An 18,109-nucleotide genomic window follows, 5' to 3' on the forward strand; every position below is an offset into this window, starting at 1 on the left:
TAAGTTTCCAAAGTTTGCGAATTATATGGATATTTCATAGCGAATGCACATGAACATATAACAAAGATTGTTGATTGGATATTTCATAGCGAATGCACATGAACAAATAACAATTTTCAGCAACCAAATGGAAGTCCTCGCTGACAACATTTGCCACAAAACATGTAATCTGATAACTAATTTTGTGAAGGACGGCTTTCGCTGCGTATCATAGAGTGGGCTTCAAGATAGCTAAGGAATAAACTAGCCGTTATCATAGGAATGAATATCAGAGAGATGCTTAAAGCTATCATCAACTTATTAACACGCCCAGATCTGCGCCATTCGAGAAGGGTGATTACCAATAAAACAAGACCTGTAATTAAATCGATCATCATGTACAGGATTGAAGTGATCACCAACTGACGATCTATTCCAGTGAACTCCATGTGTGAAGGCACTGCAGTTCGCTCCACTTTTCCTTAGTCCGCTGTTTTAAACTGTACCGTAAACTCAAGTGCTACTGCCTGCCCCACCACGTTGCGATTTAAAAACTCCGTGCCCTGCGCAATAATGAATTCTGTTTTATATGGAAAAGTTTAATCTGTATTCGAAAAGGTTGAATTCACGGAAGGATAATTGATCTAGATTATATACCGTCTGTTGATGGCGCCTATTTTTCTTGAACATCTTCTCTCAGGATCGTTGGAAATTTATGTATAATGCTCTCCAAGAACTTGCAGACCAAAAGAGATCTAATAACATGCAAGACGAGCAAATCAAAACGTTGATACCATTAAACTCTGAACCAGCAATGAGATGAGATTTGGGATGAATAGATTTCACAAAGATGATCCTCACCAAGACAGCGGTTAAAAGATGCTTCATCTTTACTCAAACAACGGCTTTATATTTGTCCAAGATATTTTGAATTGATGTCGAACGGATAGTTGTTTTTTAATTTAACTTTATTTAAATAAAGGTTGGTTTTTAGATCTTATGTCCATAAGATTTTACTACTACAACATTTTAAAGATATGCATTCATAATAAACTTTTAGAGTAACGCGAGGTTTAGGATAATACCTCTTTAGATTTTATCATAAAATGTCATCATTTTAAAAGGATGGTGTGGTTCATTTCATTATATCTATTAACTAATTAATACTATTAGCAAAATTATATTTACCCATGGGTATTAATACACAGGTGCATATCAAGTACATTTATAATTACACTAGTAAATGGGGTGGATATATACCGATAGGCTTATGTTAACCACATTAATAATTATTAGGTGTATAGCATAAGGTAGCTATTAAAAAATAAATATTTGTTATTGTTAATAATGATATAAATAATAATATGGTTATTATATTAATATTATACTATAGATTAATGTAATACTATGTTTTATACAATATTATATTAATAGTTATATTTCAACCTATAATTTAATTAACATAATATTCTAAACGAGGGGATTAATAAATCAAATGAAGTTGTATTATAAATTCAATGGATTATAAACCCAAGAGATTTAAATTAGACCCCAGGATTACTATTATAAATCTTGTGAATAATATTATACATTAGGAATATGAACCCTTAGATTAATAAACGAACGGGATTGATATCATAAACAGAAAGGACTCATAAACCAAGGGATTATAAACCCATGGGGATAATATTAAACAAAAGGAATTAATATTATAAACTGAAGGGATATAAACCCTAAAATAAATACTAAGCTCTAAGGTTAATATTAGAAGCCTTAGGATTAACATTATAAACATATGCTATTAAGAAACCTAACGGGTTTTAAACCCATGGGAATAACATTGAACCTTAGAATTAATATTAAATCCTAGGAACATAAATTGTAAGATTAATAAACCCAAAGGATTAATACTATAAACCCAAAAGATTATAAACTTAAAGGATTAATATTAAACCCTAAGATTAATATCATAAACCCAAGGGATTAATAAATTCCTTGAATTAAAATTAAAAAAACGAGGGATTATAAACCCAAGGGAATAACATTAGACCCTAGGATTAACATTAAACCCTCGGAATATAAGCCGTATGATTAATATTATAAACCTTAGCATTAATATTATAAAAAAAGGGGAATAACTTTAGGCACTAGGATTAACAATAAACCCTAGGAATATAAACCATGTGATTAATATTATAAACCTTTTATAAGCTGTATGATTAATACTATAAACCCTAAAAAAAACTTGGTTAACCATGGTTTATTTTCATATTGAGACAATATTTGTCAGAATGCGACGTTGGACGATGGTTGACCATGATTGATTTTCATATTGAGAGAATCTTTGTCACCATGTGACGTTGGACAATAGTTGAGAATCGTTGACAATGATTGACCTTGGTGGATCATTGTTGATTTTCAAATTGACAATGATTGTCACAATGCCACATTGGACCATGGTTGGTAATGATTGACCATGGTTGACAATGGTTGATTTTCATATTGAGACGAAACTTGTCACAATGTGACGTTGGACCATGGTTGAGAATGATTGACCATGATTAACCATAATTGATTTTCATTTTGAGATAATCTTTATCAAAATGCAATATTTGACTATAGTTGACCATGATTGAAGATGGTTGACCATGGTTGATTTTCATATTAAGACAATCTTTGTTAATATTAAACCCTAGGAATAATATTATAAACCCACGAGAGTAATACTATAAAGCCGAGGAATTAATAGACCTAAGGGATTAATATTATAAACCTAAGGGATTGATAAACCCAATGAATTAATATTAAAAACCCAAGGGATTAATAGTAAACCCTAAGATTAATATTATAAACCTTAATACTACAGATTATAAACTCAATATTAAGCTTTAGTCTTAGAAACCAAATATTAAAAGACCCTAATATTATAAACCTTGTATTAAATCCAAGTTGAGTAATGTAACAATGCAACATTGAATAAGTTACAATCTAATGTAACTTTGCGACAATGATTGTTAGACTTATTTTGATATTGAGAAAATGTTTGTCACAATGTTATGTTGGTTACATTTTGTAACATTCCAATCTTACAGTAATAAACCCTTGATATTATAAGCCCAATGGACTAATAAACCCAAGTTATTACACTACTACATAAAGGGGGGTTTTAAGACAATATTTGAGATGATTTTTGGGTAAGTTGTCTTAACTTGAGACAAAAAAAGCCTTGTGTATTGTCTTTAAACAAGTGTCTCAAAAATTATTGTCTTAAAGATTATTGTCTTAAAAAATTGTCTCTATAAAGACAATATATAACACAAGCATTATTGTCTCTTAGGAGACAATTTCATTTTTGTCTCTCTAGACACAACACTCAGATTGGAGACTATAAGTCTTTAATACTAGATGTTGTCTCTCTAGAGACAATATAAAACAATGAATCTAGAAATATCTCACCATTGAAATAAATCGATATAAAAAACATTTAATTAAAAATAAACTACAAAATCTTTGATTAATTCATGTTAGCGCACAATGGAATCGAACCACCAACATCCTGCTTGTAAGGCAGGCACGCTTCCATTGAGATAGCACACTTTAAAGAATTACGTGAAGAGTTATGTCAATCTTGAAAACTACATTGATTTAATATAAAAAGAACAAAAAAAAAATGATACATGATGTATAATCTTTATAAAAACTATAATCATGCATACCATATTTTTAACTTACTAAAACTAGAAATTTCCCCAAAAGGTGCAAAGAGAGGCGGATTATATCTCTAGCAAAAAATTTCAAAATCTTCTATTAGTATAGAGTTAAATGTTCATGTATACAAGCTATCTTGCTACAATGGCATATCCTTATGTTGGGATTTCATTACATGTTAAGACTTCTTTTTCTTCATCTTCTTCTCCACAATCTTGGATTGAGTCATTATCAAAGCACAATAAATGAAATGGAGTGGATATATTCTCTTTCACCTTTACAATCAGTTTTCCCTACATAAAAGTTAATAGACCTAGAGTATGTTTTTCCTTTGAATTTTAAGTTGGATAGATTCATGGCTCCATCCTAGCTCCACAATTATTCGGGGCCCTCTATGGCTTGGGAGTTCCACACCAGCCATTGTTTATGACAGTGAAGAGTACTGATGACCAAGAACATGTGCTAAAAATGTCATCTATGTTGCTACTAAATGCTAATTTTATGTATGACAATAGTAACTTGGAGGAAGTGTCTTCGTACAAGTACCTAGGAATTGATATTCATCACAAGCTCAACTGGAACTATAGCATTGAGAAAAGGATTAATGGGGGATGGAAAGCCTATTTTGGTCTTGAAAATAATTGTAAAACGGAAAACCTCGTAATGTGGGATAGAAAGAAGTTCCTCTTTGAAACTTTAGTCACTCCGGTTATCTTATCTGGATGTGAGGTTTGGGGTTGTAGCATCTCTAGAGAATCCTGGAGAAAGATTGAGCGAATCCAGAAGCGTTTATAACGTATAACCTCAAACTTAAAAGCAACACACCCTATCCTATTCTCCTTATAGAAGTGGGTCTTTCCCCTATCAAGAGCCTAGCTATGACTAGGCTTCTGTTGTACAAGCACAAACTCAATAACATAGGAGACCATAGACTTTCTAAGGGAGCTATAAATTCCAGCGAAAACCACCTAAGGCTCAAAAGAGGTTGGTATAAAGACACCAGGGCCTGGTTAAACCATTGGGAGATTGATGAGAATGTTGCATTGCAAGACATTAAAAACATTAAAAATATTGTTACTTCTAAGTTCAAAGAAAAAAATGTGGTGTGAGAAAGATTTAGGAGCTAAAAGAAAATTAAGATATTATAAGGAGGTCATCAACCCCACCCTAGAAGATCAAAAGTATCTCTTTCTTTTAATTAGCTCAAAGAAGAAAATTAATATAGCCAAGATTAGAACGAACTCTCACGAGCTCCATAGTGAAATGGGTCATTTGATAGTTCCTAAAACACCATGGATGGAAAGTTTCTGCCATCTCTGTGAGAATACGAACATCGAGGATGAAAATCACTTCCTCTTAGAGTGCCCTGCGTACAACCACATTAGATCTCAATTTAAAAATATTTGTTGCAATAGTGACCTCCCTAACCTTTCACGTTGTCAAAGTTACAATGAGCTCGGGAGGCTTCTCTCCAAACTTTTTGAGCATAGGAATAAAATCTTAAATCAAACTAAATAATTTGTTTCTTTACCTTTGATAGACCAAAATTTGGTGTCAGTGGACGTTAACCATCATCATCATCATCTAAAAAGCATATTAACTTTTACACGAACTTTCATAAAACTATAAATATTACGTAAATTAGTTTGTAATATCATCAAATCGGAATAGTTACCAAGTTCGTAATGAACATTCCTGTAGTTCTACAGTAGGGAAGAGTACATTTTTAAATTGTTTCTATTTAATACTAGAAACTGTGATGTGATACTAAATAATTAGGACATTTGTTTTTAGGGAAACACAGATTGATAAGAGTGTCGGAATGTAAGAACAACGCTCTCTGCATTTATTACATTACCCGATGTTGCAAATCGTTTTAATTGGAGTTGTGTTTAGCACGATTTTTTGGAAGTTTTTAAAGTGGGTTTTTTTGGTTAAATTTTTCTAAAATCTGGTAGGAATATATTGAAATCATAAGCTTGATAGATAATACTATGCAATAGAAGTGCCCTAGAAGTTTTGGAGCGTGCTGAATCCATATATCCAGTCAAAACACTAGTTTAGATAACACAAATCAAGATTTCACCTCAATTTTTTCCAAAGCTCAAGCATGGGAAAATCCAAAAAATTTCACCAAAAACAACTAAATTCTAATTACATTAATATGTTAAATCATGAGAAGACATATCTTAAATATATGAGACTTTGACACTACATTCTGCGATATGGATATTAAGAGAAACCCTGAGCCAATGTGGTAGATCCGGACAAAATAAATATTGGCCACCATTGGAGTATATAAACTGGATCAAAATCTCTTTCATGTGAACATCAAGATAAAGAGGTTTGATAATACGAAATCTTAAGTAACCTCATTCGACATGGACATTAAGATAAACATTATAATTATCAGCTTGCGTCCTTAAATCCACCATGACATCCCAATAATATCACAGAATAGATGAAAGCGACATGAACGTGTAAAGAGGACGGTCAAATCTCGAGAGACGGCTTCTTGCGAATAGAACAAAGGTCATAACTGTAGCCTGCCATCAGCCGCTGTGTGTCTCGAAGAACTCGATGGCAATAGAGATTCTTGTTTCAAGAACTCGGTATGTTGCTTGAAGACACTTGGTTGATCATTTTCCATACACATTCCCTCATTAAAAAAAAGTCGTGGATTAAGCTACGTCTGGAAGAAAAGTTGCAATGCATTAAATGGTTTGCCAAGATGGCGCTATTTAAACATGGACTTGGGATTGAAAATGACTTAACAGGAAACGTAATAAATGTATTATAAAGATTCAATGGAGACTCTAATTCGTTGTACACTGTCTCAACCTTACAATTGTCATTATACATGGATCCAAACCATTATATTTTAAAAAGCTAACATACTTTATTCACGTCCATCCATTTTATTTTGCATTTTGCAACATTCCTTGTCCAACCTTGCACACTCACATAACAAAACTGATGCAAACAATTTATGCAGAAACGCCCATGGATATTCTTTAAAAATTCGCCCAAAACTTATATATTAATTTTCGGTGATTTTGGAAAATTTTCATAAAATCTGACAAACACGTGCAATGCAAACCTTTTCGCTCTCTATAAAACCCAACATCTAACAAGTAAACAGAATAACCAAAGGAAGACTTCTAGCCATGGATCATAATGATCGACAGCAGACCTGAACCTGCCATCAACACGCCGCTGTGTGTTTCTTTCAACTCAATGACAATGTTCCATCTTGAAGGCATTCTACTTCCGTCAACTTTTCGTTGTTCTTTTTCTCTTTTCCTATTCGATAAAATAAATATATATCTTTTTTTTAACTGATGACTCAAATTAATAAATTATTAAAACAGAGTATAAAATTTATATTTAGAAGTACTTAGAATTTAAGTTAATGGGAAATGATAACAATCATTTCTCTAATCAGGCAAAATAAATCCAATGATAATTACTCATAATCACTCAAAATAAATACAATTAACATTTTTTTTTATTATACTTCTTTCAACCTCAACCTCAATCATTTCTGCATGTACTGCACAACGATGAAATTCTGACCTTGTACGCATGCAAATCTAGGATGGGATTCTGATTTAGAAGGTATACTTTGATTTGAACTCAAATGAATGCAATGATAAATCGAGACACGATTATAATATCACAATGTCGAAGACTAATGAAATTCATCTCACCTAGAGTGAAAATAAGTTGCTCAATCAATGTAAAAGGGTCTCTGGATTGATCGTTTTTAACATGAATTTCCTTGACCAGAAGGTCTCCGATAAATTTCTAGTTTAAAATACAGCTTATCTTTACTCCATTATCCCTTCAGTCAGACATTTTTTTCAGAGTAACTGTAATTGAGCTATTTATTCTCCTACGTATTATTGCTCTATGTATAGAGATTCATGTTTAAAGATTACTGATGTCGCCTTGTGTATAGAGATTCGCATAACTGTTATATATATAAAGATTAAGCATTATTAATCATTTTCCATAGGCCATCCCTAAATAAAAAAGACTTGCATTAAACACGTCTCAAAGAAAAGTTGCAATGCATTAAATCCTTTGCAAATATGGCGTTCCTTAACATGCACATGGAGTTAAACAGATTTAACAGGAAAGGGAACAAATGTATTATAAAGATTCAATCAAGACATTAATTTGTTATACATTATTCCAGTCTTACAATTATGGTTAAACATGGATCCGACCCACTCCATCTTTGAGAACTAAAATACTATAGGATTTTTTAGATTCGGGTTTGTCCACATTATATTTTATTTTACAAGATTCCTTCCCAACATATCAGACGGACATGACAAAACTGTTGCAAAGACTTCACCCGTACAGTGATTCAAAGAGTGGTATCAGGCAAGAGGGAGGATCCTATAAATCATCTTACGATTACAATCTAACAGCGAATTTCCATGCAGTCATTCAATTACTCACAACAAAGGAGAAACCAAAGATTCCAGAAATACTAATTACAATAGCGCAACCTACCACGAAACTCCCTCTTCGCTAATAACAGCGTCTGGTTTGCAAGCTCCCGAGCTAAGTTTCCAAAGTTTGCGAATTATATATTTCATAGCGAATACACATGAACATATAACAAAGATTGTTGATTGGATATTTCATAGCGAATGCACATGAACATATAACAATTTTCAGCAACCAAATGGAAGTCCTCGCCGACAACATTTTCCACAAAACATGTAATCTGATAACTAATTTTGTGAAGGACGGCTTTCGCTGCGTATCATAGAGTGGGCTTCAAGATAGCTAAGGAATAAACTCGCCGTTATCATAGGAATGAATATCAGAGAGATGCTTAAAGCTATCATCAACTTATTAACACGCCCAGATCTGCGCCATTCGAGAAGGGTGATTACCAATAAAACAAGACCTGTAATTAAATCGATCATCATGTACAGGATTGAAGTGATCACCAACTGACGATCTATTCCAGTGAACTCCATGGGAATGTGTGAAGGCAATCCAGTTCGCTCCACTTTTCCTTAGTCCGCTGTTTTAAACTGTACCGTAAACTCAAGTGCTACTGCCTGCCCCAACACGTTGCGATTTAAAAACTCCGTGCCTTGCGCAATAATGAATTCTGTTTTATATGGAAAAGTTTAATCTGTATTCGAAAAGGTTGAATTCATGGAAGGATAATTGATCTAGATTATATACCGTCTGTTGATGGCGCCTATTTTTCTTTGAACATCTTCGCTCAGGATCGTTGGAAATTTATGTATAATGCTCTCCAAGAACTTGCAGATCAAAAGAGATCTAATAACATGCAAGACGAGCAAATCAAAACGTTGATACCATTAAACTATGAACCAGCAATGAGATGAGATAAGGGATGAATAGGTTTTACAAAGATAATCCTCACCAAGACAGCGGTTAAAAGATGCTTCATCTTTACTAAAACAACGGCTTTATATTTGTCCAAGATATTTTGAATTGATGTCGAACGGATAGTTGTTTTTTAATTTAAGTTTATTTAAATAAAGGTTGGTTTTTAGATCTTATGTCCACAAGATTTTACTACTACAACATTTTAAAGATATGCATTCATAATAAACTTTTAGAGTAACGCGAGGTTTAGGATAATACCTCTTTAGATTTTACCATAAAATGTCATCATTTTAAAAGCATGGTGTGGTTCATTTCATTATTTCTATTAATTAATTAATAGTATTAGTACAATTACATTTACTAATGGGTATTAATACAACCCATTAATAGAGAGGTGTATATCAAGTGCATTTACAATACACTAGTAAATGGTGGTGGATGTATCCCGATAGGTTTACATCAACCAGATTAATAATTATTAGGTGTATAGCATAAAGGTAGCTATTAAAAAATAAATATGTGTAATTGTTAATAATGATATAAATAATAATATGTTTATTATATTAATATTATACTATAGATTAATATAATACTATGCTTTATATAATATTATATTAGTAGTTATATTTCAACCTATAATTTAATTAACTTAATATTTAAACTAAGGGGTTAATAAACCAAATGAAATTGTATTATAAACTCAATGGATTATAAACCCAAGAGATTTAAATTAGACCCTATGATTACTATTATAAATCTTGTGAATAATATTATACGTTAGGAATATGAACCCTTAGATTAATAAACAAAAGGAATTGATATCATAAATAGAAAGGACTCATAAACCAAGGGATTATAAACCCATGGGGATAATGTTAGACATAAGGAATTAATGTTATAAACTGAAGGGATATAAACCCTAAAATAAATATTAAGCTCTAAGGTTAATATTAGAAACCTTAGGATTAACCTTATAAACATATGCTATTAAGAAACCTAACGGGTTTTTAACCCATGGGAATAACATTGAAACGTAGAATTAATATTAAATCCTAGGAACATAAACTGTAAGATTAATAAACCCAAAGGATTAATACTATAAACCCAAAAGATTATAAACTTAAGGGATTAATATTAAACCCTAAGATTAATATCATAAACCCAAGGGATCAATAAATTCATTGAATTAAAATTAAAAACACGAGGGATTATAAACCCAAGGGAATAACATTAGACCCTAGGATTAACATTAAACCCTTGGAATATAAGTCGTATGATTAATATTATAAACCTTAGCATTAATATTATAAAAAAAGGGAATAACTTTAGGCACTAGAATTAACAATAAACCGTAGGAATATAAACCATGTGATTAATATTATAAACCTTTTATAAGCCATATGATTAATATTATAAACCCTAAAAAAACTTGGTTAACCATGGTTGATTTTCATATTGAGACAATATTTGTCAGAATGCGACATTGGACGATGGTTGACCATGATTGATTTTCATATTGAGAGAATCTTTGTCACCATGTGACGTTGGACAATAGTTGAGCATGGTTGACAATGATTGACCTTGGTGGATCATTGTTGATTTTCAAATTGTCAATGATTGTCACAATGCGACATTGGACCATGGTTGGTAATGATTGACCATGGTTGACAATGGTTGATTTTCATATTGAGACGAAACTATTCACAGTGTGACATTGGACCATGGTTGAGAATGATTGACCATGATTAACCATGATTGAGTTTCATTTTGAGATAATCTTTATCAAAATGCAACATTTGACTATGGTTGACCATGATTGAAGATGGTTGACCATGGTTGATTTTCATATTAAGATAATCTTTGTTCATATTAAACCTTAGGAATAATATTATAAACCCTCGAGAGTAATACTATAAATCCAAGGAATTCGTAGACCTAAGGGATTAATATTATAAGCTCAATGGATTATATAATCAGGGGGTAACTTTAAACGCAAGGGATTAATATTATAAACCTAAGGGATTGATAAACCCAAAGAATTAATATTAAAAACTCAAGGGATTAGTGTAAACCCTAAGATCAATATTATAAACCCTAATACTACAAATTATAAACTCAATATTAAGCTTTAGTCTTAGAAACCCAATATTAAAAGGCCCTAATATTATAAACCTTGTATTAAATCCAAGTTGAGTAATGTAACAATGCAACATTGAATAAGTTACAATCTAATGTAACATTGTGACAATGATTGTTAGACTTATTTTGATATTGAGAAAATGTTTGTCACAATGTGATGTTGGTTTCATTTTGTACCATTACAATCTTACAGTAATAAACCCTTGATATTATAAGCCGAAGGGACTAATAAACCCAAGTTATTACACTACTACATAAAGGGGGGTTTTAAGACAATATTTGAGATGATTTTTGGGTAAATTGTCTTAACTTGAGACAAAAAAAAGCCTTGTGTATTGTCTTTAAGCGGATGTCTCAAGAATTATTGTCTTAAAGATTATTGTCTTAAAAAATTGTCTCTATAAAGAAAATATATAGCACAAGCATTATTGTCTCTTAGGAGACAATTTCATTTTTGTCTCTCTAGAGACAACACTCAGATTAGAGACAATATGTCTTTAATACTAGCTATTGTCTCTCTAGAGACAATAATTTTTTTATTTAAAGATCACTTTTGTCTCTCTAGAGACAATATAAAACAATGAATCCAGAAATATCTCACCATTGAAATAAATCGATATAAAAAACATTTAATTAAAAATAAACTACAAAATCGTTGATTAATTCATGTTAGCACACAGTGGAATTGAACCACCAACCTCTTGCTTGTAAGGCAGGTACTCTTCCATTGAGATAACACACTTTAAAGAATTACGTGAAGAGTTATGGCAACCTGAAAGCTACATTTATAGCCATTGATTTAATATAAAAAGAACAAAAAAAAAAAAAAATCTGACACATAATGTATAATCTTTATAAAAACTATAATCATGCAGACCATATTTTTAACTTACTAAAACTAGAGATTGCCCCAAAAGGCGCAAAGAGAGGCGGACTATATCTCCAGCAAAAAATCTCAAAATCTTCTATTAGTATAGAGTTAAATGTTCGTGTATACAGGCTATCTTGCTACAGTGGCATATCCTTATGTTGGGGTTTCATTACATGTTAAGACTTATTTTTCTTCATCTTCTTCTCCACAATCTGTGATTCAGTCATTATCAAAGCAAAATAAATGAAATGGAGTGGATATATTCTCTTTCACCTTTACAATCAGTTCTCCCTACTTAAAAGTTAATAGACCTAGAGTATGTTTTTCCTTTGAATTTTAAGCTGGATAGATTCATGGCTCCATCTTAGCTCCACAATTATTCCAGACGCTCTATGGCTTGGGAGTTCCACTCCAGCCATTGTTTATGACAATGAAGAGTACTGATGACCGAGAACACGTGCTAAAAATGTCATCTATGTTGCTACTAAATGCAAAGATATATCATGATAATGAAAAAAATAACAACAAGTTTCTTATTAAACAAGTGGACGTTGATTATAAAAAGGAGAGGATGACATAATGGAAGACAAAATACTCTTCAGCAGCCATTGCCAAGAAACCATGGTGCACACTCAACAAAATAGATAAGCATAACATGTGTAAAGTTGCAAACTATGAACTGTAAAGCAAAAGGTCCAGCAGGATCTATCCAGTAGCACATAATACTTGCAAGAATAGCAGAAATTAGACCAATTGTGTTGGTGATCACATCAAAGAAATGATCTTGAGCATATGCCTTCACAATCTCATTAGTAAAACTTCAACATTTCATTACGAGGAAAAACTTCACAAAATTAACTGAAACCATAATTCCAACCACCCAATGCCATTTGTCACCATTTAAAGATAAACCATCCTCTTGTGGAAATTTGGAAAAAGAGTTGACAAAAGTTAATTCCTTGTATGCAAATTGGAAAAATAGTGTGTCTCTCAAAATACAATACACAAAATTCTGACCATAACATTCATGATAGAGAAATCAATAGTATGATATGAAGCATGGAGAAGAAAATCCATGGCTAATATGAGCTTAGTATCACAGTAACTTTTAAGGCAAGGAGTAGGATTATAACTGTGCAAAATACAAAAAGATTATGTAAAATGATTTATTAAAAACAAAACTGTAAGACTTAACATACAAGTAGCTCCCGAGAGAGTTGCATGGGTTTTTGGTGTTTGGGTGTTGCAATCCCATGGTTCCTTTTAATACATATTCATAAGACTAGTATTTGTAAATAAAGGGGTACTTGCAAGGGTTGATGTCAATATAGGAGGGGTTCTACTAATGGCCATACAAGAAAACAAGTCAGAAATCTTTTAATATATATTTGAAAAATATAAAGCAATTCTACCAGATATCAGAGAATATATAAAACCATAAATGAAGATTTACAAACTTAGTTTCCCTATGAGAGATTATAGAAACTTCAAATATAAAAAGAAAAGTTCCAAATAACTATTCTAATTTGACATTCATAATGCAAAATTCAGAGTATCTTACAGCACACTTAGGCTCACCAAACTTCTCTAGTAGTGAAACGGGAGCATGTTTGACCTACAAAATGAAGAGCATCTAAATTCTATTAATGTCTAAAATGGAGCCCCAAATAATCCTTGTTCATTGTAAGGGAGGTTATTATTTAATGCAATTCATACATTGAAAAAGTAGAAAGATAGCATAATATAGAAGCAATGAGGCAAAATGATGAAGCCTAACGAACAAATAAAACTATGCTTTAGTAGATTTTGCTATCGTTCGAGTGAGGCAGGGAGGAGTAGATTTGAGTAAAAGAGTGAAATGTTGTCGTCACTCAGTTGAAGGATGCACCCTTTCGGCCCAAGGAATATCTATAAATAAGAGGCAACTCATACTCCCTCAGGGAATTAATATAGCTCGCATATCTGAGGCAGACAACTCTCTTATCTGAGGCAGAAAACTTGCATATCTAAGGCAAGTAGCCCACATATCTGATGCATCGTAGCTCATATATCTGAGGCAGAGAACTCACACACTAAGGCAGTGAGGTCTAGGGTAGCCAGTGAATGGAAATATTAGACAACAAAAATCAAAGGTCTGAGGTAGTGAAGAAGGGTAACTCTAAGACAAGGAATTCTGAGATCTGAAGTAGCCAGCGAAGGGCATATTCTGAGCTATGAAGTGTCGTCTATGAGGGCTAGGTGGGCAGCATTTGAGGCAAGAACAAAGTATTTTTTTGGGCCAGATTGACCTGACTAGGAGGATGGACCATGGACCAGGTTTGACCTAGTTGTTGACTTAGATGTAACTTTCTTGAATTGATGAATTCTCTATTGAAAAGGTTGCTAGGTTTTCCCCATGTGGGTTTTTCGAGGGTAAATATTTATGTTCCTTGTGTGGTTGTCTCTTTATGATCCTAGTGTGTTATTTTTTATATGATTTGAGGTTGTCTATGTAATTTTCTTAATGATGAAATCATGAATAAGAATATGAAAAAGAATTAAATCATCAAAATAAATTATCAATATAGAAGACTCTTATAAAATCAACAGCTATCACATTATATGTGAGAAGGAACTAAGAATGAGGTTGTTATCCCTCTGAAGTCCTTCCCCTTTGCTGTAATCTGGAATATTGGGGAATTTGCAGCTATAACTACAAATTTGGTATGACACATGTTATGGCTTGCTAATTCATGCATTATATGTTATAATGTGAAAAATGGATGGGTTGTTCATCCATTAGAAGGCTCACTACCTAATCCTATTTTCTTATAATCTCATGTTATAATTTTCCTTCATCATTCTATGGTTGCACATTATCGTTTGGCTACATCTTCATAATTTCAACGGTGCGTCTTACAGAAGGGCCCTCATGTACTCTCATTAACCTAAAGGATATACCTGGACTAGTCACGATACATCAGTGTATGGCTTGACTACAACTTCTCCATATAAATGCAAACCCTCTTTGTTTGTATCACTTGAATTCATAACCCTTGGTTCAGCCTCTGCTAGAAAAGCATCTTCAAGAATTGGAGAGATTCCTATAAAGAAAGACCACCCTCCAGCATCTACCTCCTTCCTATTGTAATTCCAAAGGGTAAGGAGGGGTAGTGATAGGGTCAGGAAGGGACAGGAAACTCGGCATATGGTTGACAGAGTAGAAAGAATGCATCATCGTGTAGCTTTTAACCATGTACATAAATTACTTGCATATGAATTCTAAAACACAAAAAATAAACAATGCAGGAGCATAACACATAAAACACATATACACAAAGATATTCCCCTAGATCTCAAATCCAGGACTACCATATTGATTTTTCATTATGTTCCTTTCAATGTTACAATACATATTTATACATGTCGAAGCATCCAATACCATGGACCGAAAAACCATCGCGTCCAAAACCATTGATCGAAAACCATTGCGTCCAAAACCATGTGTGAAAACCATGCACAAAATCATATGTAGGTCTGCCTCACCTAATATAGCTTCCAAAAAACATTCCCCGGGGCATTGCCCCGGAACCTGTAGAGGGGGGCTACCTGCACCCTCAAACCCCCTGTGGCTCCCCCACTGCGAAATCGATGCAACGAAGGGGGGGCTCTGCCCCCTTGTAACCCCCCAGTTAACTACGTAGGCTAGTCGTGGAAAAAATATAACACAACCCAACATTCTCCCACTTGTTGTTTTCTTTCCACAAGGGGCCACAGGAGAGCTTAGTCATTTTTCCAGCTGTGCAATGCCTATTGTTTCTCTACAACAAGAGAACTTATCAGAGCTCACAGATTTTTTCAATGCATCTGCAGTATTCTTCAAAGTGTTCACCTTTACCAACAACACCTTTTTGTCTTCTATCATATCCCTCACAAAGTGATACTGAACATCAATGTGCTTTGTCTTTGAATGGTAAGCAAGGTTCTTTGCCAAGAAAATTGCACTTTGGCTGTCCTATCCTTATATCTCCTTGTACTAACCCGATACTTGAACACAATCTCTGCAACCAAACTTCTTCCTTGCTTGCATGAGTGGCTGCCATGTATTTTTCCTCTGTAGTTGATAGTGCCACTACAGATTGTTTCTTACTCATACAACTTTCTGCACCTCCAAATAGGTTAAATACATACCCACTTGTGTATCTTCTTTTATCCAGATCTCCAACCCAGTCTGCATCAATAAAGCCATGAATATCCAACATTCTGTCGAATCGTGGTCTTCCTTGGTAGCACAAACCATAATCACTAGTCCAATGCAAATACCTAAAAACTCGTTTAACTGCTGTCCAGTGCTCCTTCCCTGGTTTTGACATAAACCTGCTCAATACTCCCACTGCATGTGCAATGTTTGGTCTAGTATAGACCATTGCATACATTAGGCTACCGACTTCACTTGCATATGGAACACGGGACATGTCCTCTTCCTCTTCTTTTGTCTTGGGACACTGTTTAGAAGATAACTTTACACCTACAGGTAGCAACCTTCACCAGTTTACTATCCTGCATATTAAACCTCTGCAATATTATCTCGACATACTTCCTCTGGTTTAACCAGATCTTCCTCTTTACCTGATCTCTTTTAATTTCCATGCCCAAAATATAGTTTACAGCACCAACATATTTCCTGTCGAATTTGGACGACAATTGGGACTTCAAATCCTGGATAATTTCTTTGTCATTTCCAGCCAGCAACATATCATCCACATACAAGACTAGATAAATAACATGATCACCAATTAATTTAAAATACAGAGAGTGATCTACCTTGATTCTGGTGAAGCCAAGTCCCCGTATAAATGTATTAAATTTTTGATACCACATCCTTGGTGACTATTTTAACCCATACAGAGACTTCTTTAACTTGCATACTACTTCTTTCTTACCCTTCACCGCAAAGCCTTCAGGTTGCTTCATGTAGATCTCCTCTTCTAGATCCCCATGAAGAAATGTTGTCTTCACATCCATATATTCTACCTCAAAATCAAAAGCAGTAGCAATAGATAAAAGTAATCTAATAGAAGTTACCTTGGCAATAGAAGAAAAAATATCACCAAAATAAATTCCCGGCATCTGGGAATAACATTTTGATACCAACCGAGCTTTGTATTTCTCCACCTTTCCTTCTGCATTTGTCTTCTTCTTGAACACCCATTTGTTTCCAATAGGTTTCCTTCCAGCCAACAACTCCACCAGATCCCAAGCCTCATTTTTGTGCAAAGATGCCATTTCATCAACCATGGCCTCTTTCCAGAGTTTGACATCCTCTGAATCTACTGTTTCCTTTACAGATTTCGGATCATCATTAGTAATAGATAAAGCAAAATTTGAACATAAAGCAGATGGACTATACCTTTATGGCAACCTTCTTTCTCGAACTGATCTTCTCACACCCGGAGTTTGTGGCTCTACATCTTATGATTCCTCTTCTACTGTAGAGTCTGATTCTTCCTCTCTAAGCTAAAATTATATCTTCTTAGGTTCTTTTGGTTGGAATTCATGTTTAATAACATATTTCACCTCTTTGAACAGCACATCTCGGCTATACACAACCTTCCTTGTTACTGGGTTCCAAAGCTTGTAACCCTTTAAACCATTCTTATACCCAATAAAGATGCACTTTTCAGATTTACTATCCAAATTGGTTCTTTTCTCCTTTGGAACATGTACATGTGCATCACATCTAAATACCCTTAGATGTGAAATAGAGCATTTCTTACCAGTCCATACCTCTTGTGGAGCCTTATCCTCCAACACTGATGAAGGTGATATGTTGACTAGCTAACATGTTGTCTCCACTGCCTCTCCCCAAAATTCTTGTCCTAACCAGACACCACTGAGCATGCTTCTTTCCCTTTCCATCAATGGCTTGTTCATTCTTTCTGCAACTCCATTTTGCTCAGGTGTGTATGGAGTAGTCTTCTACCGTGCTATACCACACTTCTTACAAAATTCTTCAAATTCTTTGCTGCAAAACTCTCCATTGTTATC

The sequence above is a fragment of the Pinus tabuliformis genome, chromosome X (genome assembly GCF_031772625.1).
Source record: "Pinus tabuliformis cultivar Carrire ecotype Pingquan chromosome X, CPIR1, whole genome shotgun sequence".
Lineage (NCBI taxonomy): Eukaryota > Viridiplantae > Streptophyta > Pinopsida > Pinales > Pinaceae > Pinus > Pinus tabuliformis.